Source organism: Empidonax traillii, unplaced genomic scaffold (assembly GCF_003031625.1).
Source record: "Empidonax traillii isolate 1590-97213 ecotype Southwest subspecies unplaced genomic scaffold, ASM303162v1 scaffold424:size506307, whole genome shotgun sequence".
Lineage (NCBI taxonomy): Eukaryota > Metazoa > Chordata > Aves > Passeriformes > Tyrannidae > Empidonax > Empidonax traillii.
Window position 1 is genome coordinate 426045 of NW_020955617.1, and position 6000 is coordinate 432044.

Below are 6000 nucleotides of genomic sequence, written 5' to 3' on the forward strand. Positions count from 1 at the left end.
TCTCTTACAGAAAAGAAGCATTTGTTCTACACCACTAATGACAACAGAAACTTTAGATTTATCTTTCCTTTCTTCGGGTGTAGATAGCCTCTGAAACTACCCAAGCAGACAGCTCTTCTTGTTGTTGTCACTGGCACAAACTTCTCTGTGTGTGCAAAACACATCATTGTAAACTCATTTCCGACCCTGCCTGACCTGTGGCAGGAGGCTGGGACTGCTGCTAAGGACTAACACAGAGGCCTCTGAGGATGCTGCCAATACAGCACAGAGAGAGGCTTTTCTTCAGATAACAAGAAATGCATTTTTCAAGATCAGCAGTGTATGGGACATTGCCCCAAATGCGAATTTCTGCAACGTACAGTGCCTTGTGTGTTGGAGGACCTCAAGGCTGAGCTGGAATAAAATCTCTCCCCAGCTGAAAAGTCAAAGCACTTGGACTCACTTGGCAAGATTGGAAGTCACTGCAGCTGCCCAGGAAGGAAGAGAAATGACTTTGTGGGGTTCCTGGCCATCCCTCTGCCCAGACACACCATCCAGTTCACAGGGACTGCAGCAAATTAATCCTCAATTTTAGTGACCTTAGACACTACATGCACCCACCTAGCAAATGCCACACGCCGGTCGGAAGGTTAAGATGGGCGAGAGTCATTAGTCCAAAAGACTGAACTGCCCTGAACCACCAGCACTAACTTGGAGGTCCTGGGCTGCCCCATCTTGCCTTGGTTCAGGCTGTGGGCATGATTCTTCTCCAGTGGCATCGTGCTCACTGCTGCAGTTCTATCCCCACCCTTCGCTGTGCCTCCTTCCTTTTCCTGCTGCACCAAGGAATCAGACTGTATGGCCAAGCAACACTTCTGTCCACCACACCCCACCCTGTGCAGGCATGAGCCAGAGCTACATCTTTCCCAAGAATCCCTCTAGAAAACATGGGATCCATGGATCCCGCAGCGCACCTGCTCATCTCACATGATGCTGTTTTCCACAGATATCAGCGCTGGGTATCACACAGGCTGTGCAAAATGATGGCATGGACAGGGGATTTCCTGACACTCATTTTTATCAAAGCTGAATTTTGGACATTTAGCTGTAATTTTCTAACTTCCTTCAGGAGCTAGGCCTGGAGGAAATAGACACATTTAAGACACCTTAAATGAAGGTGTCTAAAACTTGAAGCTTTCTTTATAGATAAGTGCATCAACAGCTCAGTCAGAAGAGGAGAGAAAAGTGGCAATGACCTTGCTCAGAAAGGGCATGTGCCCCTTGCCATGCTTATGCGGTCCCACGTACATAAAAAAAAACCCAAACCAAACCAAAACAAAAAATAAAACCAACCAACCAAACAACAAAATTACACCAAAAAACCAACCAACAAACAAACAAAAAACCACAGGAGTCTTTTTTCCTCTGTGCCCTACATAACCCAGCCTGAAAAAGAGAGAGGGATGACTTCACAACTTATTTAATAATGCAAAACCTGTAGAAGGAGTAAGCTGCACAGAACCCCAAAGAGAGGTTGCAAAGAGTCAAATTTGCCGATAATACAATACTTGCAAAAAAAAGCTTCTGCTATTCCCCTCTTGACACAGCACCTGTTGCCAACCAGAGCAATGATATCCAAGTGTAATTGTCTAACAATTGTTCTGCATTAAGAAAATAGTTCTGATTACAGACACTAACACGTTGAGGCATTAAGCTTCCTCACTGTAATTACCCTTGAGCTTAGTCTCACAAATGAATTAATGTGCTGATCACTTGGACTAACAGAACGAGCAAAAGGGTGATGAATTACTTTCAAATCAGATAAAATCAACATTGACATAATTTAATTAATTTCAGGGCTTCGGAGGAGGAAAAAGGGTGTCAGCATGATGCTGAAAAGAAATGTATCTTTCCCATAGTGTGTTCTTCAGAGACAGAAATATGGAAACAAGGGAGGATGGGGCTGGGGAAAGGGAAGATGCACACCAAGTGAGAAGGAGGTTGCTGGAAATGGGGCTGCACAATCTATGTGTATGAGCAGGCAGACCCGCTGCGTGACTGATTAAGTATAGATACAATGGATGGATTTCTTCTGGGTATGAACAGATTAACTGCTCTGATGTTGAGTCATTCTCTGAGTGCCGTGGCCCATGCATAACCACTGCTTCTCCCCCAAGCAGAAAGCCTGCTCCTGGCCTTCCCTAGGATCACAGGTCCTCTGTGAGAGCTGAGTGTCTGAGGAACAGCTTTGCCAAAAACCCGTATCCTTTGTCATATTTTCTAGCAGAAGATCATTTGACAGGCTGTCAGCACAAGGCTGGGCTGGCCACTGCTATGATAGGACAGTCTTATCATTATTCTCCTTGACCTCTCCTCCCCTGTTGGTTTAATGACAATATATTCAGCACTGAACTCCAACACTGAACCTTCAGCATGTCTGGCACAGCAACACTCTGTGATGGGGTAACTTCATTCAAGCCACTGTCCATCTCCATTTTGTTTTGGGCTTATGCACAGGCCAAATGGGGCTGTTGAAGGGTGAGTGAGTCTTGCTGTCTACTTCTTGGCTTTCCAGCTTATAAATGTTGGTTACGGAGTCTTAGTTTGTGTGGTGGTGTTGCCAGTGAACTGTTGTGGTGGCAGTCATCACCTGCTGTTCCCCAGCCGTTAGCAGTCCAACAGCAGGAGGGTCCTCTGAAAAGCCAGAAAAGCAGATATCCCAAAAGCCTATCAATGTCCTTTTGAGTCTTTGTAGCGATGCCCAGAATACTTGGGGTGTCTCTGCCACTTTTTCCTGTTCAAGCTCCTGTCACCCAAGAAATAGAAATAACATTCTACCACCACAAATCCTGATGGCATCAGAGTGTAATTGTGCACCAGTGTCAGCCAAAGCCTTGTATTTTCATGGGTCTGGCAGCCAAAGCCAGGTAGGGAATGATTTCCCATGTGCTCAGGTTTTTTATCTTATCTGTCTCAGAATGCACTTCTTCTGGGAAACCACCCACCCCTCACCATCACCTTTCCAACAGGCTCCCAGACCCTGGAAATGATCTTCCCTTAGCCTGTGGTGGTATGAATATTCATTACTGAAATTCCTCCCAGCCAACTAAACTAGAAAATCACATGTGGAGGGCCTCCAATCAGATTTTTTATAGAAAGGAACAAAAGAGGTCAATGCAAAGGACATGGCAGGGCTCTGGACTGCTGCTTTTAAATGCAGACACTCTCAAATTAGTTTCCCATCTGGAAAATAAAATGGCCTCGTACAAGGGGCTTGTACCTGACAGGGCCACACACAGAGTTTCCCCTTGAAACCCAGCAGGTAATGATCCATTATCAATTTAGATTTGCCATCGCATGGATATCCTACACAAACATCCACAAAGAGAGAAGGTCTTATAAATCAAAGGTCTCCGTTACAGCTCACATCTACTTCAGGATTCTGCAGTGGGAGAGCAGACAAGCTTTCATGCACCCACTTCACAAACACATCAATTCCTGGCCTGATGCCAGTTTAAACAAACATTAGCAGCACACAGAGACATACACATACATGTGCACAGAAATGGATTTGCTGCCTGCCCATAAATAGGTGCTCATCTCTCCTTAGTATAAGCTTATACTTGTATAAGCCTGTGCAATATAAAATGCAGATGCATGGACACACTCAAAAAAAATATGGCATCAATGCACAAACAAAATTTATAGCCATGCACTTTCTCCCAAGTCATTTGCATAGGGTCCACAGTACTTGGCTGCAGATTTAAAGATACATTTTACTTAGCTGAATTTTGGAGTGGTGGAGAGACAGAGGTGATTAGACCTGTGCAAGCTAAATTTGAAGTTACAAAGTTACTTTTATTCTCAAAAGCGTGGAAAGTCTGTGCTTCATCAGAGAGCCTGGCCGCCCTGTCGATGGAAAAGGCAGAGGAAACAGGATTCCATTGGTTCCCCTCTATTGCTGAGAATGGTAACTGGAGCCTCCCAGTGAAAAGACTGTTTCATGGAATTTTCCAGACTCCAGAGATCCAGCAGCCCAATATCAACACCCCTTGGCAGCATTCATCATTGTCTTGGCTATTTTAATCCATCCAGTTGCCCTGGGGACAGCGCAGCTTATGACTCCATTTTTTTGATGCAGCCTTACAATAAATCTGGTTAGTGGAGCAGAGAGTGCAGGTGACAGTCATTGTGATACAGAGCAGATTCCTTATTCTCAGAACCCGAACTTGCATCGGGCATCTCCTGAGATGCCAATAGTTCTATTTGATCTTTTTTTATAAATGAGAAGCAGCAAACAGCAAAGAGCACCAGCAACCTGGCATTAACTGTCACACGTGCAACAAGTCTGAAGGTCCTGAATTTCCTTGCCTAGTGGTAATCTGACCATATCACTGCAGCCTTACCACTGGCACTTCATGGACACTCAGAGGTCTTGAAGAAGATTCAGTTTTGATGTGCCTGCTGGGTCTTCTTTGATAGCTCTGGCTGTGCTAAAGTTCTGAGTCTTTCTCTGCCCTTCTTTACTCTTTGGCAGAAATAGCTCATCACACTTGTGGTTCTTCCAATGCCAGTGAACACATTCCCTGTGCTAGGGCCCAGTTTATTTAAAACAAACACTAGAACCAAGTGGTGCCAGATGTTCAAATAACTGGCAATGACACCCAAGGCAAAATCTACCGAAAACACAGGCATCACCAAGAAAGATGTGGTGGGTGAGGTGCTGGACCTACCATGAAAGAAATACATCGCTTGAACATTTTCTTTGGCTCAGATCACAAGAGAAGGTCTGGATTTCCAGTAAATCTGGACCTGGACTCACGTACCAATCCAACTCTAGACCCAGAGACGGTGTGCAAACCCTTTCTTAGTAATTCCAGAAGGAAATGCCCCCCCAGTCACAAGAAGCCTTAGCAACTGTATTCAAGCTGAATGCAGGGTCCCATCATAGCAACCATTACCATTTCTGCGTTAATATTCATGGATTTGCGTGCAACCAGCCTTGGGAGAGAGTGAATGTCCTCTAACTGCAACTTCAGCCTGGTCAAGGTGAGTGACCTTTTTCATTAAGTGCTTCCAAATTCGCAATTTAGCCAAGGATGTGAAAAATCTGTGATAATTACAGGCTTGTCGTCAGGCCAAAAGTGCAGAGGGAAGATAAGGGGGGTGGTGTTCTGTGTGCTATTTAAAGGCACAGCATCAAATTCAAGAACATTTTCAGCTTACATTAACATACTGTCCTGCTCTTGTTATTCAGGTAGGGTTATTTTCTAAAAATAGGGCCAAAAATCTGGGAAGACTTGAGATGCTGGTACCCGCCCTCAACTCAGATGGCCCTCAACTCTGGCAGTGCTCAGGAGCAGAGGAATCAACCTTCCTGATTTTTGTCCTAGTCCATTCTACATTCTGAACATCTGGTACATTCATGTATACTGTAATAAAGTCCCAAACTATATGTGCACAGCACTTACAAATAGTGCTTAAAACATAATGGCTTGTTAATATAACACATATCATCTGAGAGTTGATATGAGTTCTTTCCCTTTTTAATAAAGCACATTATGAAAATGACTTTTATTCTTTCCTTCTTTTTTTTTTTGAATTCCCTGGCATTATGTAAAAAAACCATCACTGTGAAGTGGAATGTAGTGCAGTTTATTACCACTAAAAAGGGAATGGCCCATAACTTTAGAGAAAAACCTCAAGTGAGCGATGGTCATTTTCTTGCATCCAGAAAAAAAAATGTAATACTATGCCATGCTTCCCATTTCAGGCAGAACGTGGTCCACTTTCAGTTTTTCAGTTTTGTTGTAAAAAATAGAAAAAAAACAAAAAGTCTCAGAAGGACTTTCACACTGTTAGTCCGCCTCACTTTGGGGGGATTGAAGGTAAGTATTTCTCAATGTATTTATATCTGTCTAGCATTATTTATACTTCTCTGGATTTGCTGGTTAGTTTGTTCATGAATCTTTAGTATCTGACTGTGTACCCAGTCATTGCTTCTCCCTGCTGGAAATAAAC